General features: G+C 33.2%; 1 long non-coding RNA gene and 1 other non-coding gene across 13 annotated transcripts; both read right to left on the reverse strand.

Moving 5' to 3' along the window:
- Positions 1-4,347: 4,347 nt before the first annotated feature.
- On the reverse strand, positions 4,348-8,092 carry LOC130740096 (uncharacterized). 12 transcript variants are annotated; one of them, XR_009020076.1, is made up of 10 exons: positions 7,864-8,092; positions 7,683-7,783; positions 7,423-7,592; positions 7,231-7,263; positions 6,985-7,146; positions 6,815-6,864; positions 6,326-6,641; positions 5,742-5,848; positions 4,894-5,491; positions 4,348-4,726 (listed from the first exon to the last, which is right to left on the reverse strand). It is a non-coding gene; the product is annotated as an uncharacterized LOC130740096 (long non-coding RNA). The 12 variants fall into 12 exon arrangements; XR_009020079.1 differs by having other exon boundaries at positions 4,894-6,486; positions 6,585-6,641; XR_009020077.1 differs by lacking the exon at positions 5,742-5,848.
- A 7,454-nt stretch (positions 8,093-15,546) lies between these two features.
- TRNAQ-UUG (transfer RNA glutamine (anticodon UUG)) lies at positions 15,547-15,618 on the reverse strand. The gene has a single exon. It is a non-coding gene; the product is annotated as a tRNA-Gln (tRNA).
- Between the last annotated feature and the right edge of the window lie 3,206 nt (positions 15,619-18,824).

Consider the following 18,824-nt stretch of genomic DNA (forward strand, 5'->3'; position numbering starts at 1 on the left):
AAGCATTATAATTTGATTGTGAATATAGGGCTCCTACGGGGAATTCGAGTAGATTAAACATATTTAGTCTATATTTATTAATTAAATAGTAAAAAGCTCATAAATGAAGAACATTTTGCATGAAAATACTATAAAGTTAAAAATGATATAAGAAGTTTTATTATAATTTTAGTAATTTTTCATATGTTTTTAAAATAATAAAAGTGTAGATATACATAATGATTATAATTTGATTGTTATTATAGGGCTCTCACGAGGAATTAGAGAAAAGTAAACATATTTACTCTATATTTATTAATTATATAGTAAAAAGCTCCTACATGATGAACATTTTGCATGAAAATATTTTTCAGTTGAAACTAATAGAAAATATTTGTATATAATTTTAGTAATATTCACAGACTTTTAACTAATTTTAAAGTAGATATAAAGAACCATTTAAATTTGATTGTGAAAATAAAGATTCCAGAAGAACATTTATGTTAAAATATTTTCAATTTGAAAATAACAAACAATACACTTTGATATAATTTTAGATTTTTTTCATAATTTTAAAGTTAAATGTATATAAAAATATGAAATTTTGACGGGAATTGAAATAAATGAACATATATACCTTTTATTTATTTATATTTAAATTATATATTAAACTAGTACCTTTTACCCGTGCGATGCACGGGGATATTCATTTTTGGGGTTTGTGTTTTTTTTTGTTAAGTCTATTTTTTTAAATATATTTTGTTGATTAAAAGGTATAAACGTTTTTTAGACTATGAATTCTTAATTTTTATTTTTATTAAATGTTTGTTTTTGTTTTTTGTGTGTTGTTATTTTGTTTTTATCTTTTGTCTTTTTATTTTAAATGGTAGATTAATATTATTTTTTGCTCTATTGATTAGTTTATCTCAGCTAGTTGAAGTAATATGTATGCGCTAAGAATATGTGTTTATTTTTTTGCAATTAGCATTATTTCATTGAGAATAAAACTGAGAGCGTAATATTTCACATGTTTTGTAAAAATATCTCCTTCGTATTACCTTGCGAAATACTTATTTGTACAGTGCGTTTGAAGTACTATGAGAATTACTGCCATCACCATCGCCAAATGAGGATTTTTAATTGTTAATGATGCCCGATTCTAGAGATTGCTATAGGAAATTGTCTCCTTTGAAATTTGAAAGGAATTCTCCTATCTGATGGGGTTAATGTTAATCTTGGTATAGACACCCTTTTTTCGGCATTTCTTCCCGATATAACCTTTCCTTCCAAAACATATTTGCCCATTTCAGATGTGTATCATTGCACATTCCGGCTGATTGATCGATGTTTCTTAAAAGCATCACTGAAGCTCCTTTTTTTAGCTTTAATTGATGATTAGGCAAACCTGAAGAGTTTATTGTGTTTAAAAACTCCGGTGTGTGGATATCATTTGGGCTGTCATATATAATTGCTGCCTGATGAACATGTGTTATCGGCACTCAAATAAGTTTTCTCTTCTCCAGGCAACAATGACATCATGTATTCATTCAAACTATCAACAATCTCATTTGTAGGAGCTCCTGAGGAATGTCCAGGATTGTTTCATCTTCTATCTTCTTTCCTGCATTTCCATCTCCTATGCTTAATATCCACTCTGAAATTTTTTTTAGCTCATCAACCTCTGCAGCTGATCTTCCCGTTTGTAGCCTCATATTTTTTTGTTAATGAAATACCTGCTCATGATTCAAAAGATAAGAACCATTGTTATAGCCGATAAGAACCAAGGTTAGCACAATTAGGCATCCACCTAATTATAAGTACCTTCCAAATCACTTAAAGGACGATTGTTTGCAAGCTCCAATGTATGTGAAGTGCACCTTTTTGAATGGGCATTGTTAATAATTTATATAGATGTAAGGAAAGAGTTAGTGTAAAGGTTATGCAACCATTAATAAATTTCTAAATCAAAACTAATTAATTGTGCTCCATTGGATTCTTTAAGTGGTGTAAGTAAATAAACCATCAAAAAGAGAATTGGAAGGGATTAAGCTAAATAAATAAATCATTAAATAAAAATTAATAAAAATGTAGTTAAAATAGGTATTTAAAATGAACTTTAATTACATATTATTATTTTATTATTTGAAGCATAAAAAGATGTTATAAAAAATTAATATAATTTAGGAGTTACATTAAAATTAAGAAATTAAATTATTTGATGTTTTAAAATTAATGACCATAAATAAAATAAATGAATACAATTTAAAGTGCCTTAAAATTTCATAGTAACCTTCGTACTTTTAATATTCCATATAATGGTTTTTAGTATCCCAACTTCAAATAGAATTGCAAGGGATTAAACTGAATAAATAAAAATAAATTGATAAAGATGTTATTAAAATAGGTTAAAATAGGTAAAGAAAAGTCATATTGATGCATATTCTTATATTTATCATCATAAGCATAGAAAGGGGATACAAAAAAAAATCAATAAAATTCAGGAGTTTCAAAGGAATTAATAAACTTTAAATTAAAAAACATGAATATTTTTAATTAATTGAACTTCAGTGTGCATAATAATGACTTAAAGACCTTTCACCTTATACATTTTCATTCACATATTTTTTCTATTATTATATAGAATAGAGTTAATAAAAAAAACCCTAGGAATTGAATTAGGGAAAAATAGAGTCCAGATATTTTTTTTCTTAGTTTTAATAAAATAAAAGGTTATTAAAATACACATTAAAATAACCATAAATTGGGGTAACATAAAAATTTAATATCATTTAAGAGTTTTTTTTGGGTACAGAATATCATTTAGGAGTTGATTAAACTAAATAAATAATGAAATTAAAATTTATAAAAATGTAATTAAAATAGGACAATAAAAGACATATTGATTACATATTAAAATAATATTAATTTAAGCATAAAAAGATGTTACCAATACTTAATATAATTTGGAAGTTAATAATGACATAAAATACCTTTCAACTATTACAATTCCATATACATACGTTTTCTATATAAAATATAATTTTAAAAATTTATTTTCATGTATCTTGCTACTGCAATTTGAAATGAACAAAATACATAAAAGAAAAATTGATAATTTTTTTATAACAATATGTCCATAAAATTCGTAATATGAAAAATAAAATATTAATTCAGAAAATTAATACGACAATAATAAAAATTCTTATTAAAATAGGTCTTAAACAAATGACATACCGTGAAATGAATATTATAAACGATTTGACTTTAAACGGACAAAAATTAAATTTTGAATGAAACAATGAGCTATAAATATTTATAATTTTTTCAATGCTATTAAAATACGAATACAAAAACTTTTGGTTACATATTTCAAGAAGCATAAAAAGAGATTACAAAAAAAAAATATCATACAGGAGTTACAAATTAATTTAGAAAATATTTATCATTAGTTCCAAAATTTATAACCTCAAAGATTAAAATTTAAACCAACTTAATAATGAAACCAAAACCAATGAACTTATACAATGAAACTGATGTCAACAATCATCCTCCCAAATGGAAGAATACATATATAATTATCAAGAATATGAACCACAGAAAAATAATGAGAATAAGAATGATCCCATCTTAGTTTAGCCACAATATCATGGTTTCTAGATTATAGTTCAGACTTAATAATTATTTGCCTTTTAGTTTTTGCTTAGCAGTGTAGTGTACTGATGGTTAATTGACATCATTTTCATTTTTTTTAATAGATTTAATGGTTCAATTGTAAGCTTCATTATAATCCCCTTGGGCTCACTTTGTAACTCTTCTATGTTATAATCTCAATCATTATTTCAGCTACCCAAACAAAAGTTGAATAGGCAAATTGGTATTTAATGAGAATAAGAATGATCTCATCTCAGTTTAGCCACAATATCATGGTTTTTAGATTATAGTTCAGACTTAATAATTATTTGCCTTTTAGTTTTTGCTTAGCAGTGTAGTGTACTGGATGGTTAATTGACATCAGTTTCATTTTTTTTAATAGATTTAATGGTTCAATTGTAAGCTTCACTATCCCCTTGGGATTGCTCACTTTGTAACTCTTCTATGTTATAATCTCAATCATTATTTCAGCTACCCAAACAAAAGTTGAATAGACAAATTGGTATTTAATAATTGGCTTTCAATTTTAATTATACTGTTTCATTCTTATTTCAAATTTCAACCATTAGCAGTTTTTTATTGCATTTAATATGAGTTTCATGATTTCACAATTTAGTAGAAGGAATTTAGAAAGTTACATTGCCAGCCTTAGAAAGTTAAGGAAAACAAATCTGGAAAAAACATATTGGGATAAAAAAAAAAGAGAAAATAACCATGTTATCTTAATGGTAGTATGGTTTTATGAAAAGTTTACATAATGCTAGTGACAATACAGAGCCTGAACTACAAATTCCTATTGTACTCAGAAAAATTCTTTGACTCTCTTGATACCAAGGCAGCCAAATGAAATAGTCAAATAAAGTTTCCGTTTAAAATGGGAGAGGTGATAATGGCGAACCACTTTCTATGTCAAAAAGTTCTATCTTGAATGGTATTGTGAAGTCACTCAGAAACAACTTCTAGGTGACAACTCAAATCTAACCAAACATCAAAAATGGAGGCCAAAGTCTCCTTTCTACAACTCTCTTTTGCTGCGTCATCTTAATTGATCTCACAACATTGAACACACACCAAAACAATCAACAATGGTGACAGCCTAAACAAAACCAAAAAAAAGGGAGCAGTTAGAAGTACCCACAACATGATTTTAACCCTAAGGGAAAACCTAATTTCATATCAATAATAATGTTAATGAAGAAAAGCATATACGGTAAAGGGAAAATTAAAATGAAAGCATGAACGAAGTGATAAATTTAAACATACTTGTAGCTTGGAGGTTGCAACCATCTTCATTCGTTGGTGATTTTTTAGATATCCATCACACTCTTCATCTGGTCATGAAGAGATGCCATTTCAGAAATGCCAAGTGATGACAACCTAAATCAGAAAGAGCACATATTTAGTGATCCCAGCTATCATTCAAGTACATGCATTCAAGGAATTTTCCCCAAAAATCCGTTGGTCCCAATTCATGTTCCATAATATACACGAAAATAGCAATTACTCAAGGAATGCTAACATACTTGCAGGCAAATTTGGGGTAAATTTTTCTGCATATGGCAAGCAACTAACACGAACATGGAATTAAAATGTTATATTTAAGATTTATAGTCTTAGCTCAAGAAGAAAATAAAATACATGAAAAATGTTACATAATAAAAGATTGTCAAACCGATATGTATCCGGAAATAGTTACCCTGCAAGTCATTATATCAAACATGTGATACATGATAAATGTTACATAATAAAAGACTATCAAACCAAAATAGATCTTATATTGTATACTACTGAGCTAAGCATCTTTTACTTTCCAGCAACCCATTATTTGTTCATCCAACATCAGAGTTGTGTAGCTAATAATCTGCAAAAGGGAAAAAAAAAACTGCAAATTTCATGGTACAATTTTGAATACAAACACTAATCATGATGCAGAAAAAAAAAATTCAGTGATAAACAAATTGACATGTAGCTACCAATTGGAAATCAAATATCAAATTACAAAAAGGGTTAAGCCCCATTTCTGATGCACCACACATTAGCAGTAAGCTAGGGAAATCAAGGGTCTCACATCTTCAACAATTACAACAAAGAAAAAAAGGAAAGACACTCACCTGAAGTCACGAAGATAAGATTCAACATCTTAATTGACTGCTTGTTCTTCCAAATTCTATTAATTATTTTTTCAAGAAAGAAATTTTCCCAAGAGAAATTTTCACAACTGTAAAAAAAGAGCAGATGATCATTTCATAATTTGCAAATCAAGTCCCTCTGGACATCTGCCAAAGCAGAAGAGCACGTATTTAGTGATCCAGCTATCATTCAAGTACATGTATTCAAGGGTCTCTTAAAAAATGAAGGCATTCAACCTCATCCCAAATCACAACTAATTGATTAATATTTAGCTTGGGCATTTTTTCCTCAACTCATATTTTGTAATTTAACATTTGTAGCCAAATGAATCAAAATTATGAAGCAGATTAATCACCATCACTGCTCAACTAATCGCCATCATCATCTAGCTTGGACATTTTTTTCTCAACTCATATGTTATGTAATTTATTATTTGTAGCTAAATGAATCGAAATTATGAAGCAGACCAAAGAAAACACAACTTCAGGCCCCTCTCCCTAATACTATGCATACCCATAACAAAACAATGAATCACAATCTCTGATAAAAGAACCAAATTTGATACCTTTGGCGAAACTGCGAGGAGCCGACTGTAAAACCGGTATGCATTTCTCCAATGATTAATTAATAGAGTAGCGGATCAATGTTTCACAAAGAGGAGTAGAGAAATATTACGTTATACGTCTTCAAGCCCAATGTGAATTGCTTTGGTTTTGCCACACCTTGCTGAATAAAAAAAAAAGGACAGAAAAGGATAAGGGCATAGCTATTGGCAGGCCAGTTTTCATGTACTGACACTTAATTCTTCACTGCCATTTCTTGACCTTCATGGTGCTGTCTGGGTACCTTCTCTGCCTTCACCACTCCGTTTTCACATAACTCTACAAAAATCAAAAGTGTGTCTTAAAGGTATACATACAAAGTTGTTACTAAATAACTATTTTATGTTAGTCACCCATACCTATCATCGTACCAATATTCCTATAAAGGACCAAATTTTTTTCTTAAACTTTCAGGGCAACATGAAGTTTTCAATTAATAGAGAAGATAGTACCTTGCTTCAATCCTTATCCATCCAATGGCTCTAGTGCTTCACGTTCACAACTGGAAAATAAAAGCTCAATAAGAAAAATTAGCAGAGAAAGTAATATCATTTTCCTTTCACCCACCGAAAACATAAGTAAGCTTAAAAAATCCACACAGATAGAAACACCCACAAATTACCGCATGATAAAATCCAAAAACCTATAAGCTTGCAAATTTCCAAATCATTACTCCTGAAGATAGCTGTTCTGTTAGAGAACCACCCACACAGTGATTTCACGTGGAAAGGAAAATTTCATAGCAGAGGGAGGTGAAGTTCTAATTGCTGGACAAAATAAAAACCTAGGCAAAGACAACTCTGAAATCAGAATAGAAATCAAAACGGAAGATAAATCATAAATAAGGTGCGGAGTGAAGGATTCTTACCGAAATTTGAAGGCAATTCCAGATCGTCGGCGCCTGTGAAAGAAGTGAAACGAACTTATAATGATGAATGATAAAATTGAACTATGAATTCAAACCAAGCAATCAAACCAACCTGTTCAAGCATAAGTGTCGGGCGAAATCAGTGCAGAGTAGAGAAGGAATTAAAGCAAAAATGGCGAAATCAGGAATAACCTGGTCATTGTAAGCCTCTGTCTCAAATCTGTCATTTTCGAAACCCTAGAGAGAAACGGCGCAGAGAAGGAGAAGAGGAACGAAAGAGTTGGAGAACCCTGCTTAAAACATGAGGAAGACGCCTCAGCTTCTTCTTCTTCTCAAAATCCAAGACGTTTCACCAAAGCACCCTTGAAAATTTCACTGGTGCTGCGTTATTGTTACGGAATTGAGAAGAAAGAGGCGAACACAGGAGAATAAAAAGGGAAGAAAGGTCGAACCTGAGAAGAATCTTCGCGCTCGCTCTCTCTGAGGCATATGGTTGCTTTTTTTTTCCCTTTTTGAGAAGATGAAATCTGTTTATGCCACCTGCCACCAATTTCTGCAAGAAGCAAAGAACCCCTAAAAAAACAACAATCAGAGACTCACAAAGCTCAGAAAGACGAAAGAAAAGAAAAGAACCAAAGCCCAGAAGATTGAAATCCGCCTTCAATCTCATCTGCTTCGCCTCGTTCGTGCTCTGCCTCGCCTTGTCCGTGCTCTGATCTGTTCCGGTTCTGCTCACACACGATCGAAGGAAAACGGAAGAAAAATATGAAAGGGAGAACGTGCGAGCGATTTAAAAGGGCTGGTAGAATGAAAACGGGTGAAAAGGGAGAAACCAAAACATCAGCGAATTTTAGCAGGAGATCAAGATTGCTGCAGGATTTACACGGCAAAGATTTGATCCATAAATAATAACTTATGGTGAATCAACGGCTGAGATCAAATCCAGGGTGAAATAAAAAGGATTTTTACCAAAATATCCATGTTCAAACTTCCTTGCCTTTAAAATTATTTGTTGATTGACAAATTTACCCCTAGGTTGCTAAAACTCTTCCTTTATAGAGTTTATAGATAGCTCATAAGGGTAGGAAATTTTTACATGAAAATACTTTGAAGTTGGAATTAATAGAAAATATTATTTAATTTAATTTTGTACTTTTCCGAAACTATTTACTTAATTTAGGAGTAGATATATATAAACACTATAATTTGATTGTGAATATAAGGCTCTCACGGGGAATTAGAGAAGCATAAACATATTTATTCTATACTTATTAATTATGTAGTAAAAAACTCCTACATGAGGAACATTTTGCATGAAAATACTTTAAATTGAAACTAATAGAAAATGTTATGATAAAATTTTAGTACTTTTTCTATACTTTTAAATAATTTTAAGAGTAGATATACAAAATCATTTTAATTTGATTGTGAAAATATAGATCTCACGGGGAAGAACATTATATTAAATTATTTTCAAGTTGAAAATAAAAAAAGTGTAATTTTATAAATTTTTTCATAATTTAAAGGTATATAATATATATATATATATAGGGATTGGAGATCTAGGTCATCATCTTTATCAGCGATGCTAGCCCAAGATTTATTCGGAAGTTTAGTGAGGCCTTGAGGTATTACATCTAAGCCTAATTGTTTGAAGGCGAGGGATGTTTCAATGGGCAAAGCATAGTCAGCTTTGGTTTGCTTTGGTTGTGAAGATTGGATTTGAGCAGTGGGTTCAGATTTTTGGACAGTGGGTCCAGATTGGTGGGCAGTGGGCCCAGATTGGTGGGCAGTGGGCCTAGATAAGATTAAAGAGTCAGAGATTATAATACCTTTGCCTTTTTCTTATATATATATATATATATATATATATATATATAAAAGAAAATTTTGACGAGAATTGGAATAAATGAAGATATATAGTTTAATTTTTTTTTTATGTTTTAGTTACATATTAAAAAGCTCATACGAGGAGGAACATTTTTCATGAAAATACTTTCAAGTTGAACCTAATAGAAATATTTTTTTGTTATCATTTTAGTTCTTTTTTCAGACTTTTAAAGTAATTTTAAGAGTAGATATACAAGACATTGCAATTTGATTGTGAAAATGAGGATCTCACAGGGAAGAACATTTACATTAAAATGTTTCCAAGTTAAAAAAATCAATATTAAATTTTAAGAAGTAAATATATATAAATATATAGTCACACGGGGATTGAAAATATATATTCTATATTTATTGGTGTTTAGGTTACATAGTAAAAAGTTGATACGATGAGGAACATTTTGCATGAAAATACCTTCAAGTTGAAACTAATAGAAAATATTTTAATATAATTTTTATAATTTTCCTAGACTTTTTTTATATTGTTAGGAGTAGATATACAGAAGCATTACAATTTGATTTTGAAAATAGAATCCGACGGGGAAGAACGTTTACATTAAAATATTTCTAATTAAAAATAACAAAAAAACAAATTTTATTGTAATTTTATGGATTGAGTGAGAGAGGGGGAGAGGGAGGTGAAGAGGGAGAGAGAGTTAGGGAGAGGGGGGAGAGAGAGAGCTAGAGAGAGAGAGAGAGAGAGAGAGAGAGAGAGAGAGAGAGAGAAAGAGAGAATGGAAGAGGGAGAGGGAGAGGGAGAGGGAGAGAGAGGTGAGAGAGAGAGAGAGAAATTCCCAAATTACATGAAAGCTTCTCCATCTTTTTCCGCCTATCCTCATTTGAAAGTCTCTGTTTCAAATGCTCCGAATGAGCTATTTATTGCATTATTTATATTTTTTTAATTATTTAGGGATTATGAAATCAAAATTATATAGTGTAAAAAAAATGTAATTTAATGTGATTCATTTTTTCTATCACATTTTCCATATGTTATAAATTGTGTATAATTATTTAGAGATAGGAAAAAAACAATAAAAAAACAAAAATCATGTAATTTAGTATATTCTTACATCATAAACACATTAATCCTCATTTATATATATAAAAAATTAATCCTTATATTAAAAACAGTTTTTAATATGTTCGGAAATATGCCACCGTGCAATGGCACAGGTAAATTTAATATGTTATCCATATTTTCTATCATCTTATTTGGAGATATGAAAAACAAAAATAAAAGAATAAAAACAAAAATCATACAATTATTGTATTATTATATCATAAAAAAATTAAAAACACAATAAATTATATTTATATTTTTTGTTAATTCATACAAAATAAATAATTCTATATATTAAAAGAAAATTATTGTATACTTGGAAATATGTCCCCCGTGCATCGGCACGGGTATACATACTAGTAAAGTATAAATGTGTACCGGGTTTTAGATCCGAGTGAACATTAAAGCAGAGGAAATATTAAAAAAGGTGCTCACTAGGGTGGTCACTTTCATTTTTAGTGCATGGACCAGGCCTAATCACTGTCAGATTTAAGCATATTAGAATACTCTTTATTTGAACGGTTAGGATTTGATGAATGCTAAAAGGTAAAAATGTTAATGAACAACTCTAAGATAGCGTTTGGTAGACAGGTGGGAAGGGAACGGAACAGGACACATGAGTTCCGTTATGTGTTTGTCATGTATTTAAGATGGAACGGAACGGGACAAAATACTCCAGGAACGAGATACTTTGGTTCTCTGGAAAAAGGGTGGAACAGAACGGAACACTCTCTTAAAACTTTTGCAAGTTCAAAACTACCCCTAATTTATATTTGAAATTTTATGTATTTAAACAGTTTAAAATCACTTCTAAAATTGAAAGCACTTATTATATTTGTAGACAAAGTTAATGAAAATCTATTTTTTCAAAAAAATCACTTAATATAAAATCAATTATTTTTTCAAAAGTAAAATCACTTTTTGTAAGCATTGATAAAAGAGCCAATTAGAGTGCGTTTGATTCAACATATTTTAGAAAAAATCACTTTTTAATCAAAAAATCACTTTTTAAATCAAAAAATCATTTTTTAAATCAAAAAATCGTTTTTTGTGTTTGTTTCAGCTGAAGCTTAAAACTGATTATTTGAAACAATTACTTAAGATTATCATGAAAATCTATGATGATAGATGAGAGGAGGTAAAACAAAGTGATTTTAATTAGAGTAGTCAAACACGAATCAACTTAATTAAAATAAAATCAATTATTTTTTCAAAAGTAAAATTAGTTTTTGTAAGCAATGATAAAGGAGCCAATTAGAGTGCGTTTGATTTAACTTATTTTGGAAAATTACTTTTTAAATCAAAAAATCATTTTTAAAATAAAAAAAAAAAATCACTTTTTGTGTTTGTTTCAGCTGAAGCTGAAAACAGATTATTTGAAACAGTTACTTTAACTTATAATGAAAATCTATGATGATAGTTAAGAGTAGATGAAAACAAGTGTTTTTAATTAGAATAGTCAAACACGAATAAATTTATGCTTTTATCAAAATCTCTAAAAAAATATATATATATATAGTTAAAAATCAATATTTTTTAATCTAAACAAACGCACTTAAAATAGCTTAAATAAATAATTAGGTTCTGCTTTTTTCAATATCATACTGAAACAATTTAAACAATATATAAGTGATTATTTTAAAGAAATAAGTGATTATTTCATGAAGTAAGCAATAACAAACGGTTTCTTTGCAAAATGTTCAATTGAGTTCAATTTGTTTTCATCAATCAAATATTAAACATGCATGGTTATATATGTAATTAAAATCATGGTTCTGTTCTATTGACTTGGTGTTACCAAACATAACACACAGAACATTATTGTCTTGTTCCATCCTGTTCTGTTCCGTTCCGTTCTGTCCTGTTCCGTTCCGTCCTGTTCCGTTCCGTCACCAAACGCCACCTAAGGTCCCCTTTTCTTCTCCTTGCTTTTGGAAACTGTTGGTGGCTAACAACAGAGCCTCATCCACTCTCCTTCATCAACTTGTAATGACTGCGAGCATACGAAGGTGGTTTAGCGTTGTCAGCAGCGAAAACTGCCTTTGGAATTACAAGTTGGTTACGACGGTGCAGAGTGATGGGAATAGAGGGACGGTGGTAATTCAACCGAAAGTGGTTGAATACGAATGAGAGGTGCATTTTAGTTGACACGATCGTTCGCTGCAATTTATAGTCTTTGGCTCAGAACGCGCTGCAATTTGCTATCATTTTTATCTATAAAAAAATTGTAAAATAAGATTATTTCACAAGATAAATCAAAATAAATTTTTTATGCAGGGTTATAATGGTTTAGTTAATCCAATTTCTTGAACATTTAAATTTTAAAACCCTATACTTTCATGAGAAGTTGTAGTAGTTTGAAAAAAAATTGTATTGATTAAGATTTCATTCAATTAAAAGTATTACTCCATCTGTTCTTATTTAACTGTCCAGAAAGAGAAGAAACACACATATTAAGGAGTGCAATTAATTTTGTTACTTTTCATAAAAGTATTATTTGATTTCCTATTGCACCATTTAAAATGTATATTATTTTTCCTCATTTATTGTTCCTACAAGGGCATTTCTTAGAAAAACATCATTTAATGCTCTCTTGAAACTCTAAGTGGATATTGAAACTCTAAGTGGACAGATATATAGAAACAAATTTTTTTCTTCAAAGTAGACAGTTAATAAGGAATGAAGGGAGTAGCTAATTAAGTATACATATTGTGCATATATTTACTCATTGCGAGAAAATACTTTAATTAATCAAAACTGAGAAGGTGTTAAAAGACAATAAAAAAGAGCAACAAACTTGCCATTATCAAAAACCTTAACTCTAGAATATTTTGTAATATTTTATTTCCCTAACTTTGAACCACAGTTTGCCACCTGTCCTCTTTGTATTATTATATTCAAATTTATTCATCCATTCTTCCTTCTCCCTCTTCCCCCATTATCTCCATCATTTTTTCCAATGTTCTGAAAACCGGACCGATCATTAAACCGGTAAAGGTACTGGTTTAAGGTTTAAAGGTCCAACCGGGGATAGACCGAGGTCAAACCGTTAATAATAAATTAATATTTAAAATATTTAGAATATACTAAATATCATTTAATACTGATACTTATTATGTTACCCTTATATTGCTACCCAAATTTGAGTTTAATTACATATAATATTACAATAGGTGAATATCAAGCTGACAAAATAGTAAATAAAACGAATGCACTTAGAACGTGTTTATTTTTTCATTGGCCAAGACTTGTTAATTAAATATACTATCATGAAATATTTAAAGTTTTATAATATCATCCAATTCTTTTTTTTTTGATACAGTGGTAGTAGGTCCAAAACTTCAAATTGGAATATCGGATCCATCCTTATATACGTTCAAAAAAATCAGATCCTTGGCCTTGGTAATATATATATGTGTATATATTGAAAAGTGGTGGAAATTAATAACCATATTTAATATTTCTCCATTTTCATGTTTAGATTGATAATGATAGTGGAAAGATTGACCGGAAATTTATGAAAAGCTGGTGCCACACGGAAATCGAAACGTTTGAAAGGAAAGTTAAAGAGAGAGAAAAAAAAATATTAAAGTGTATCCGGTTTGACCGTTGGTCTACCGGTTTTTCCGGTTTTGACCGGTTCTAGACCGGTTTGAGCGGTTTGATTCCGGTTTGATTTCCAGCGGTTCCTACAGTGTTTCGGACCGGTGCCAGGTCCGGTTACCAGTCGAACCGGTCGAACCGGCCGGTCCGGTCCGGTTTTCAGAACATTGATTTTTTCTCTCCTCATTTACTCGACCTCATCAACTATTTATTTTGAGTGTTTTAATACTTTATCTTTTCTATGTGCAATTAATTTTTGTTTCCTTCCTTTAGATCTTTTTTTTCTCTCTCCCACCAAGCTCTTCATTAAACCCGCCCCTCTGATTGTTTTCGTTCTCAATGCTTTCCAAATTCTTTCAACATATTACTTTTTTAAAAAAATATTTATTTCTTCAACATCATAATCCATATTCTTGCAAAGCTATTATTTTAAAATTCTTTCAAACCTACTAATTTTAATTAATAAACTTTCACCAATCTTTTCAGATATCATTCACTTAATAATTTGTTATATATTTTTTTGAACAGATAATTTGTTATATCTTGGAAATCTTTGAATTAGTTTTTTTATAAGCGGAAATCTTTGAATCAGTAATTGAATTTCAGATATACAAATTCTTTTTTAAATTAAAAAAAAGTTCAAATGAAAAAAGAAGACATTTTCCCATTCACCAAGTGAAATCCCTGCTTCGTTATCTCTCCTGCTGTTTCATCTCCCCAAATTTCCTACACATTCCATTTGCACTTTTCTCCAGTTTCCCAGCCTCCTCTCCTCGAAAATTTCTGCCCAATTGTTTGAATGCATTCCCACTATTCTCTATATTTTCGAGACCCTTCTCCCACACATCTCCATATCGAACCCAACACCCCACTTTTCCATGCTTACTTTGAATTTCAAATTCAAAGCTTTGGTTGCTTATTAATCATTTTAAACAAATTTCAGTGAGGGAAACAACATCTGCTCTGATGAGTCTCAAATTGGTCCCTAAACCCCAACCAAACAGAGAGGGAGTGACGAACAAGACAACGAGGATATGGATGAATATGATGATGACGACAGTGCAGATTAAGGAGAGGATGTGCTGTCGTTTCTGCTCTCTTTCCTCCCGATTATCGATAAGAACCTAAAGAGGAACCTGACTTTGTGCGAGTGGTGAGTTTCTGATTCTGATTCGATGTGTGATTTTTTATAAGCTTTTTTTTCCTTTAGATTATGATTTCTTCAGTAGCATTGTGTACTATGGATTATGATGTTGAAAATATTGGATTTGTTCTGATGAAGCTTGACCTTTTCAAATACTCCCCAATGTCTAAAAAGTTTTTATTTACTACTTCAGATTCAAATTCTCTCCTCCTCAACGAATTTCTGAGACCAGAATGAGTTGCAAGTTGCAACAAGATTGGTAGGTCCACTTCTGAACCCAATACCTCAACCTTTTAACCTTCTTCTTTTTATGATTTTTTGCCTATATTGATTTCAACTAGATGTTAATTAGTAATTACCATAAAATTCTAGTTTATCAAACTTATAAAAGAAAAAAAAAAAACTAGCATATTTTATTTTTTACATTTGAAAAATAGATGGCAGAGAGATGTGGAACAATCAAAGGTAATAAATATATCACAAGTATATATTCATGACAATGACCGTGATTAAATTAAAATAATTAGGAAAACTTTATACTATTAAAAATAATAATAATTTGGAGAAGCCTACGACAACGATTATCCACGACTTGCAAATTCCGCAAAACTTAATAAAAAAGAGGTCCTACCGGGAGTCGAACCCAGGTCGCTGGATTCAAAGTCCAGAGTGCTAACCACTACACCATAGAACCAGATGTTAATTGTTTTGGAAAACAATATATTTAATATATGCGGACAAATAAAACTATATTATAATACACTTGATTGAAAACTATATTATATATACATGTTTCTATTGCTATCTGACGATTTAAATCCAAAAGGCTTAATTGCAACTTTGGTCCCTGACATTTACAAAAGCCACAATTTTGGTCCCTCACCTAATTTAATTACAAAAATCGTCCCTCACCTAACACTTCGTGAACAACGTTGGTCCAACCATCAATTTTTTAACGGAAGAAGCTTACGTGGCGTTTGAAAGCTTACGAGAGAGATGCAGAAGGGGGAATTAGTGCTTAAGAAACGAACAGGGATCACCGAAAACAAGCTAAGCCCAATCTGGGAAGGGCCTTACAGAATCTTGAAAGCTTTAGGAAGGGGGGCTTATCACCTGGAAAGCTTGGATGAGAAGCGGGTGCCGCGATCCTGGAACGCAGCAAGCCTAAAATACTACTACAGCAGATAGAAAGCTGAATTCGGAGGGCTGGAAGCGCGCCTCATGTAGGCTGAAGAGCTGAAAATAAAAACGAAGAAACATACTTTTGTACTCCGTTTCAAGAAATTGTTGGCCAAAAGCGCCTAAATGATAAAAACAAAGACACGTTCTTGTTCTCCATCTCGAGAGTTTGTTGACTATCACGTCTGATTGAAAATACAAAAATTGTATCTAGCAATTTCAATCACACTAAATTGCGGCGAGAGCTCGGTGGGAAAAATTCCCTGAAGGTGGCAATCCCAACACGACCTTGATGTCTGGGGATTGCTCCGGAGAAGCCGACACAACTCGCCGTCACTCGTCGGCGATGTGTGCGGATAAGCTTCTTATCCCAATAATCTCCCCAAAATTTGGGCGAGCATTTTTCAACTAATCTTAAAGTCTCGGGTAAACCCATATGGCCATTGGGCCCTGAGCAACTGTAAGACCCCGCCTAATAAGGCTGGTGGGGCCACACCTGATTCTACGGGAAATACGTGTGTGAAAAACAAAAGCCTCGGTTCAAAGACTGAGCAAAAAGTCCTAGTTGAACGCAGCACACCATCAATGTCGTCAGACGTAATTCAGAAACAAGGAAACCATGGGGGTGCGAGAGAGAAAAATCAGAAAGCGCTAAAGCATGCATAAAACATAAGAAAGTAAAGGTTGAATTAACTAACTTAAAGTAAAATGCAAACAAAACAAAGAAGTACTGGCGATACAATAATCCGAAGCAGGAAAACATTATATTTATCTATCTATCTTTTCCCTCTTGTTCCACAGCATCTCCCAGGTCGACACAGGAAACCTCCGGTGGATCTTCAGAACCCTCCAACCTGGCGGGGGTAATCTTCTTGAAAACCCCCATGGAGTTGAGGTTGATGGAAGGTTGGAGGTGCTTGACTTGAGCTTTGCGATCAGGAAACCACGAATACGCTCGTTAGCCACCGCGTAAGCAGCTTCACTCCTCATCTTCTCCTCCAAGGCGAGGGCCTGAGCATCTTTCTCCGCCAAGAGCTTGCATTTGTACTCCATATCCAACTGGGCATTGGAGAGCAACTTGCCCTTATCTGCCAATCTCTTGCGCAAATCAGCAATCTCCCTGTCCTTAGCAGAAATGTCTTTCTCCTGGGAAACAGCGGTGACTTCCTTGGCGCTAAGGTCCTTGCGGAGTCCTTCAATCTGAGACTCAAGCTGCTCCTCCTTCTCGTTCGCCGCAGTTTGAGCAAGTTTCGCATCTGCGAGTGCTTTCTGCATCTTCTTGGTCTTTTCCACCTCACAAGCCAGCTGGTTGGACAGTTTGGAACAGGTCTCGTTGGCCTGAAGGTTGGTAGCGTGCAGTTTCTCCACCTCCTGGCGAAGCTCTGCAATCCCAGTGAGGGATCGTGCTTGCCAGACCACCTGGGCGAACAGACAGCCGGCGCAGAGAAGGTTTGACACGGCCTCCTGAGCGACGTCTTGTAGGTTCTGGCTGGGAACTTCCCTCAGTTTCTCAAGGTAGGGCTGAGAAAGCAAGAAGGAGAATAGGTCGGAGGCAGAAACGCTGGAGGGATCCTTTGGGCGGCTTGAAGAGGGATTTCCTTTTCCTTCGCCAGCCTTTGGAGAGTTAGGGGTAGATGAATCATGAGTCACCTGTACGGGGGAAGGAGGGCGAACAAAAGATGGCGTAGGCTGGGCCTTCGTCGGAGCTAGTGGGCGAGGAAAATCCTCGGCCGAAGAAATGTTCGCCTCGCCGCGCTGATCAGGCAGGGAGGAGTCATGCACACCAATAGAAGTAGAGAGGGCGGGAACAACTTCCTCTCCGCTTGCAGTATTCAAGGGAGAAGCCTGAGAGTCTGGCTCGCTTAATTTCTTCTTTTTGGAAGAGCCGTCGTCCGCCGGCGAGTTTTGCCTTTTCTCTCCGGCATGGGCAGGAGAGGGGGCCTTTGCGTTCCCGAAGAGGAAAGCCTCCAACAGTTCAGCAGTAGAGAACTTCATTTTCCCTAAAAAAAAGAGACAAATAAAAGCCACTAGAGATACAAAGCTCGACAGCAAAGAGAGAGGGGGGGGGGGCGATGAAAGGAGGAAGAAGAAAACCTAATCGAGGGAATAACTTGGATCCTGGGGGAGCGCCAAGCAGTTCGGCACAATTAAAAAGAGGGAGCCGGGATAAGACCCCTAGAGCGAAACTTTCTTTTGAAGAAGAAGACATTTTGGGGAAATCAGATAAAGGCTTGGGACGTAGTGTTCAGTAAAACGGGAAAAAGGCTTTTCCTCCTCTCTGCGTGAACAACGAGGGATAAGCAGGGTGGACAAAAACCCGGAAGTACCGGCGAGCCAAATAAGATTTAGAGCCAACCTGATGAGGGGCAAACCGTTCTCGGCCCGGCCGGGGCACCAGAATGACCCAGCCGTGGGTCCCCCACGATTGAGAGTCTACCTCAAAGAAGAAAGAAAAGAGGGCAGAGGAAGGCGCCACATCAACACTATGGCAGAGAATCTCAAAGCACTGCAGATAGGCCCAGGAGCAAGGATGAAGTTGGCAAGGAGAAACATTGACATCGCACAGCATTTGGGTAAGAAAGGGTGAGAAGGGAAGTTTAATGCCCAGAGGCCAAGAAATAGGAATTCGTACACAAAGAAGAAATGAGAATATTTGGGGTCATTAAGCTCACGATGTTGCCAAGGGCGGTCAAGTTCCCAGCATCCGGTGGTACGAAGAAG

Source organism: Lotus japonicus, chromosome 1, assembly GCF_012489685.1.
Source record: "Lotus japonicus ecotype B-129 chromosome 1, LjGifu_v1.2".
Classification (NCBI taxonomy): domain Eukaryota; kingdom Viridiplantae; phylum Streptophyta; class Magnoliopsida; order Fabales; family Fabaceae; genus Lotus; species Lotus japonicus.